This window comes from Cebus imitator, unplaced genomic scaffold, assembly GCF_001604975.1.
Source record: "Cebus imitator isolate Cc_AM_T3 unplaced genomic scaffold, Cebus_imitator-1.0 Scaffold12, whole genome shotgun sequence".
Classification (NCBI taxonomy): domain Eukaryota; kingdom Metazoa; phylum Chordata; class Mammalia; order Primates; family Cebidae; genus Cebus; species Cebus imitator.
The window spans coordinates 10,267,158-10,274,717 of NW_016107327.1; the positions used below are offsets into that span (position 1 = coordinate 10,267,158).

The 7,560-nt window shown below is 47.3% G+C and overlaps 1 protein-coding gene across 1 annotated transcript in view; it reads left to right on the forward strand.

Moving 5' to 3' along the window:
- Positions 1-2,497: 2,497 nt before the first annotated feature.
- The window catches only part of ESCO1 (establishment of sister chromatid cohesion N-acetyltransferase 1), a 75,727-nt gene continuing 70,664 nt past the window's right edge, over positions 2,498-7,560 (forward strand). The window contains 1 exon segment of the mRNA XM_017498870.2: positions 2,498-2,627. The gene's annotated coding sequence lies outside the window, so the exon portion shown is untranslated.

The following is a 7,560-nucleotide window of genomic DNA, read 5'->3' on the forward strand; positions in this document are numbered from 1 at the left end:
CGCTCTTGTTACCCAGGCTGGAGTGCAATGGCGCGATCTCGGCTCACCGCAACCTCTGCCTCCTGGGTTCAGGCAATTCTCCTGCCTCAGCCTCCTGAGTAGCTGGGATTACAGGCACACACCACCATGCCCAGCTAATTTTTTGTATTTGTAGTAGAGACGGGGTTTCACCGTGTTGACCAGGATGGTCTCGTTCTGTTGACCTCGTGATCCACCCGCCTCGGCCTCCCAGAGTGCTGGGATTACAGGCGTAAGCCACCGCGCTCGGCCTCTTTTCTTGTTTTTTAAGGCCACCAGCTGGGATCAGACACCAGGGGCAGCAGAGCTTGAAGCTGCCACAGCTTAGGCCCCTGGCCAGTGGGCTATGATTTCATATGGACTGATATTTGCACGAATTCCTATGTTCCTGATTGAGGCCAATATAACACATAGAGTGGAACAGACTACTCAGAAGCAGAGACCTATTTTGTGAGAATTAAGCTCATAAATTTGGTTTCTTTGTATGCCAGAATTTGAATTACTAAAGACAAAGTAGTTTATCCAACTAAAAGAAGTCCTACCACTTGTCTGCCAATCAGAAGATGAAGGGAAACATAGGTCAGATCTACTGATAAATAACTAGCTTTTTTTTTTTTTTTTCCCCAGAGACAAGTCTCACTCTGTCACCTAGGTTGGAGTGCAGTGATCTCGGCTCACTGCAACCTCCACCTCCTGGGTTCAAGCAATTCTCCTGCCTCAACCTCCCCAGTAGCTGGGATTACAGGCACCTGCCACCACACCCAGCTAATTTTTATGCTTTTAGTAAAGATGGGGTTTCATCATGTTAGCCATGTTGGTTTTGAACTCCTGACCTCAACTGATCTGCCCACATCAGCCTCCCAAAGTGCTGAGATTACAGGTGTGAGCCACCGCACCTGGCCTCATTTGTCATAAAATCGCCTTGAGCAAACTGACAGGCAGCTTACTAAAATTTTGTAGAAGATGAACTGTCAGAAAAACCTCAGGTTTGACAAACTTAGAGCACATTTTGGTTGTACTTGGCTTCAAAGAAAGAGGGCAGGAAGGGGGAAACTCACTTATGATCACCTCTTCGCATTCGAAAGCCACAAGTATCTATCCAACCTCATAATTCCGCAAATAAGAGCTGCACATAACATATGCTCAAAAGCAGTGTGGTAGCAGCTGCAGGCTTAGGCCTGTAGTCCCAGCGCTTTGGGAAGCCAAGCAAAGGAGAGAGGATCGCTTGAGGACAGGAGTTGGAGACCAGCCTGGGCAACACAGTGAGACCTTATCTCAACAAAAAATAGAACAATTAGCCTGGCGTGGGTGGCGTTGTGGGCTTTTGGTCTCAGCTACTCATGAGGCTGAGGCAGGAGGAATCGCTTGAGCCCAAGTCGAGGCTACAGTGAGCTGTGATTGTGCCATTGCACACCAGCCAGGGCTACACAGCAAGATCCTGTTTCAAAAAAAAAAAAAAAAGTGTAGGAACCAGGAATCATAGTATAGTGATAGAATCCTGGATTCTATCTCTTCTATCTCTAGAGGCCTCCAGGATCGAGCCAAAGCTTTGTCTGAACACTCAGTCTAACTAAAAATGTAGTGGAATATTCTACAATTTCTGATGGCCCTTGCGCTCTGGTACACAGGAGGGAAGTGTACAAGGAGAGGGTGAAGCCCTGCATTTTTTGTAGGCACTGCAATGCAGTGCAGGGAAGGAGAAAAGGATCCCGCCCCACTTTTTTTTTTTTTTTTTTCATGGACAGGGTCTCACTCTCTTGGCCAGCAATCTCAGCTCACTGCAACCTCCGCCTCCCAGGCTCAAGGGATTCTCCCACCTCAGCCTCCCGAGTAGCTGGCATTACAAGCGCACGTCACTACTGCCCGGCTAATTTTTTTTGTATTTTTAGTAGAGATGGAGTTTCACCAAGTTGGCCAGGCTGGTCTTGAACTCCTGATCTTCAATGATCCACCTGCATCGGCCTCCCAAAGTGCTGGGATTAAAAGCAAGAGCCACTGCGCCCGGCCCCCCGCCACCTTCTTTACATTGGCTCATATGGAAGACCAAAGGCACTTGGATTAGACATCGCAGATAGAAACAGCCGAAACCTACAGGGCAACTAGTTGCGACAAATTTCCAAGGTAAACCACTACTTGCTGGGGGCCTGGGTGGTTTTTAGCTCAAAGCGATGACCCCAGGAAGGACAAGCGACCGCCGCTAGGGGGCGCGGCTACCTCCCCGCCGGGTGCCCACCCGCGGAGGCGCGCGCGCGAGACCTCCCACCGCGCCTGCGCTGAGGATGGACTCTGGCTCTGCTTTCCCCGACGCCCAGGCATCCGGGCCAGGGTGAAAAACTGCGTGACACGCAGTGAGCGTAGCGGCCATCTTCGTCTTCTGGGCACGTCAGCTGAGCCGGTTAGAGCTGAAGAGGAGCGTTGCGCAAGCGCACCCAAGACGGTCACAGGTAACTCCCATCTGACGAGCGAGGCGTTGCAGTCGTCGCCGGAAGTTTGGTGTTTGCGTTGCGGGGGAGGCGGCGGCCGCAGCAAAAGCAGCTGAGTGTCTCCAGATACCCGGATGTGAGGGGATCCGCTGGCTCCAGTCGGACCCTCTGCCAGGCATAAGGAAGGTACGCGAGCGTCCCTGACGGTCCCCGCCGCCTGCGTCCTCATCTCCCTTTTGCCAGCCTCTCCAGGGAGCGGAGGTTCTCCGTCTTCCTGTTCCACCCTCCGTGGCGTGTTGCCTCGCACGCCTCTTCCTACTGCTTCGGTCCCGGCTCTTCGCGCCTCTAGGAGGGAGGCGGGAGGTTCCAGGCTCCGAGACGCCGTCGCCTGAGGTAGGCAGTTAACCGGCTCTCGCGGCCGCGCACCACCTGCCGCTGCTTGCTGGGCGGTCGGAGTTCATAAAGGGCCGCGGACAGGGAAGGGCCGGGCCGGAGTTCCCAGCACGGCCGCGAGGGCTCCGGGAGCCCCGAGGTGGCGTGCAGCCATTGCGATCACCAGGGCTTCGCCGGCGCTGGCCTGGCAGGTAGCCTCGGGCCCGGTCTCCGCCCCCGGCGTTTTTTCTTCCCAGCGCTTTCTCCCAGCCAGCCTCTCCAGCAGTCGCTCGCTGCCCTTCGCCGCAGCCCGCTGACCTGGCCTGATCCTGGAGGCCTCGGCAGTCTGCGGGGCGCAATGTGGGGTCCTAGGTTTACAGCCTTGAGCTTGGGAGGGGAGCGGGGCCAAGGTCATGGAGTAACTCGGGCTGCAGATGGGGGTCTCGGCACAGGTAGGGCGGCCCTGGAATAGAAATTAGTGCATTGAGGGCCGCAGTAAAGTTTATAGCGATGGAGAGAGGCGAGCCAAAGGGAATTGTGTCCTGGATTTTTATCACGGTTCAAGATTATTTTACTGTGGGGGTTTATTTTGCATAGGCAGAATGGGATAGCAAGTCCATCAATTAGAAGACTACCTTCTCCCTCCGCCTCTCAGCTATGCGTCCGAAAACCCGGCGTGTGCTTTATTTTCTGGGGGGATGGGGACGCAGCGGGTACCCCGGGAGGGAGGAAGAGCAGGAGGAAGGAGCTCAAACTTTGGGATTTAAGAAGTACTATGAGCCTTGTTTTCTGTCGTCTTAGCTGCAATGAGGTTCCTTTAACCAGGAATCGTGGCACATGGGTATCTAAATTGTATTACCAAATGATATCTCAATAAATAACCTTTGCAGGAAACAAAAACTTTACTTAGTGGAATGAGGTGTTGGATGGACACCCCACCAACACTGATTTTTTAAAAAACTGGGTAAAACATGGATTTCAGTTGAAAACATCCAGGTTGTGGTGAACTATGCCGTATTCACTTTGTCGCCTGATGAAGTCTTTAGTTTCTGTTTTTTGCAGGACACTAACACTGATGGAGTTTTAAATTGTTATTTTATTTTGAGACGGGTCTCCCTCCGTCGCCCAGGCTGGATTGCAGTGGTGTAATCACGGCTCACTGCAGCCTCGACCTCCCTGGGCTCAAACAGTCCTCCCACCTCCACCTCCCCAAGTGACTGGGACTACAGGGGTCTGCGACCATGTTAGGCTAAATTTTGTATTTTTTGTAGACATAGAGATTCGCCATGTTTCCTAGGCTGGTCTCGAACTCCTGGGTTCAGGTGATCACCTGAGCCTCTAGAAGTGCTGGGATTACAGGCCTCAGCCACTGTGCCTGATGGATTTGTTTTATTTTTTTAAATTTGAAATACAAAAAAACTCAACATCAATGGAATTAGACATGGGCGTAGGATGAGAAGTTTTTTTTAAAGTGCTTAATTTGGGCCGGGTGCAGTGGCTCACTCCAGTAATACCAGCACTTTGGGAGGTCAAGACAAGGGGTTTGAGACCAGCCTGACCAACACGGTACAACCCTGTCTCTACTAAAAATACAAAAATTAGCCAGGTGTGGTGGCACGCGTCCGTCATCCAAGCTATTCAGGAGGGTGAGGCAGGAGAATCGCTTGAAGCGGGGAGGCGGAAGTTGCAGTGAGCCGAGATCAGGCCACTGCACTCCAGCCTGGGAGACTGAGCGAGACTCCTCAAAAAAAAGAAAAAAAAGGGTGCTTAATTTGGAAGCCACAAATTTCAAGCCTAGGGCACGTAAGGAAATGAGGAAACTAGGACTGTATTAGAGCCACTTTTTCCCTAAAGGCAGAATGTAGAATATGACTGTTGGGTCAGATGTGTGACTTTGGAAGCACAGTTCCAAAATTTGTCCTGGCTTATGAGCTAGAACTCCTTTATCATTGCTGACTGAGGAAAATATGCTATTGTTTTACTTTTCTCAATATTATGATTCTGTAGTGAACAAATAATAATAATTTTTTTTTTTTTTGAGATGGTGTCTCTGTCGCCCAGGCTGGAATGCAGTGGCACGATCTCAGTTCACTGCAACTTCCACCTCCCGGGTTCAAGTGATTCTCCCACCTCAGCCTCCCAAGTAGCTGGGATTACAGGTGCTTGCCACCACACCCAACTAATTTTTTGTATTTTTAGTAGAGACAGGGTTTCACGGTGTTGGCCAGGCAGGTCTTGAACTCCTGACCTCAGGTGATCCACCTGCCTTAGCCTCCCAAAGTGCCAGGATTACAGATGTGAGCCACCATGCCTGGCCAAGTAATTTTTTTAATGTCCATCCCATGCAAGGTGCTGGCATTTAAATTGATAAATTAGGCTTCACAGAATAACCAAAAAAGTTCCCTAATTAATGAATGCCATTAACTTCTTTTGCCAGATAGTCCTTTTTAGCTTGGTAATTCATTATGATGCAGAGCTGATTGTATTTATTCTATTTTTTTTTTTTGGAACGGGAACTTGTGTTTAAAAGGAAAGCAGAGCATGTATTTATTCTGTTAATGAGAGTACCAGCACTGCACAGTTCAGATTTTTTTGTAATAAATATTTTTTCATGACTTTTATTAGCAGATTTTTGTTCCACATAGAGTTCTTGGAATACTCTATTGAAGGTGGTTAAAATTTAGGTAATAGAAACCAACTCTAGTAAAATTGTTACTGTAGATAATTAACTTACAGACTAGATTAACCCTTTTGTAACCCCGACACTTGTATCTTTCTGTGCATCATTCAATGAAAATCCTTTGGTTCCGTTTTTTCTGTATACGTTTGGTATTATAATACTGTAATTACTTTTGGCAAATAGAGCATTCTGTTAACCCAGCCATTATGTCTTTTCTTTTTATGAGGGGAAGGGGGATATACATCTTAGGCTTGATTGCATTGCAATGCATTTGAAGGAAGGAAGATTTATATCCTCGGCTCTCTTTACCTTCCTTTAAGCATTTATGGCAGCACATGTAAGGTTCACTCAAAAACTCAGAGGGTAAATTAAAAGGAGGTATTAAGTATTACTTTAATGTGGTGGTTCTCAAACTTTTTGGTCTTAGGATCCCCTTACACTCTTAAAAATTATGCAGGACCCTGGGCCAGGCGCGGTGGCTCACGCTTGTAATCCCAGCACTTTCTTTGGGAGGCTGAGGGGGGTGGATCACGAAATTTGCTGGGCCTGGTGGCACACACCTATGGTCCCAGCAACTTGGGAGGCTGAGGCAGGAGAATCACTTGAACCTAGGAGGCGGAGGTTGTGGTGAGTCAAGATCGCACCACTGCTCTCCAGCCTGGGCAGCAGAGCAAGTCCCTGCCTCAAAAAAAAAAAAAATTATGTAGGACTCCAGTAGCTTTTGTTTATATGGATTTATATCTATTGATAGTTACTATATTAGAAATTAATTTCATATATATAAATTCATATGAATATAATTAAACTTCAGCTTAAATTAAAATTCTTTTGCTCAGTAACATGCTCACTGTGTTGCCTAGGCTGGCATTGAATTCTTTGGGTGAAGTAATCCTCTTGCTTCAGCCTCCCATATATCTGGGACTACAGGTGTGCACACTCAGCTTAATATATTTAATAAATAATATTTTATTGAAAAACTATTCCAAAATAAAAAATTTAGGGTAAGAATGGTGATAGTACTACATTTTTGTAAATTTTAATGTTTGACCTGATACAAGACAGCTGGATTCTACTATCAGTCTGTTTCTATCCATGTTTCTGGTTGAAGTTTATGACCAGTATGTTGGGCAGGGTATCTTAACTTTTTCAGATAGTTGTGATACTCTTTGATTCTGCAACAAAACTTGATAAGTGGTAATTTCTTAAAGGTTAGTGCAATGTGGAATCTGAAACCATGTCAACATATGTTTTATATTCTGTTGCATTAGAATTCATTGCTTTGTTGTGTACTTTTAATCTTTTACTCTCGTATGATTTTGATCTCAGGAATCCCTTGAAAGGGTCTTTGCGATTCTGAGAGTCCCCATACTACACTTTGAGCACTACTGCTTTAAGGTAAATAAATGAATGTTTAGAATGAATGTAGTTATTGAAACTGAAGGGAATAATATATGGAAATTGAATTGGCAAGTAGTTAAGTGAAACCAGAAGTAACTGAGTAAATATTTTATTTATTTATTTTTGAAATGGAGTCTCAGTCTGTCGCCTAGGCTGCGCTATCTTGGCTCAGTGCAATCTCTGCCTCAGTGCAATCTCTGCCTCCAAGGTTCAAGTGATTCTCCCACCTCAGTCTCCTGAGTAGCTGGGATTACAGGCACCCAACATCATGCCTGGCTATTTTTTTTTATTTTTGTAAAGATGGGGTTTTACCATGTTGGCCAGGCTGGTCTTGAACTTCTGACCTCAGATGATCCACCTGCTTCGGCCACCCAAAGTGTTGGGATTACAGGCGTGAGCCACCATGCCCGGCCAATTAGTTGTTTTTCAGTTTAAGCCCCCAGCCCTCATATCTCAAGTGACCAATATTTTTAAATCTTTTTTTCATAAAAACATTACCTCAGCTAGGCAGGGGAGTCGCTTGAAGGCAGAGGGAGGCAGAGGTTGCAGTGAGCCGAGGTCATGCCACTGTACTCCAGCCTGGCAACTCGCTGGGAGGCAGAGGTTGCAGTGAGCCGAGGTCATGCCACTGTACTCCAGCCTGGCAACATAGCAAGACTCCGTCTCAAA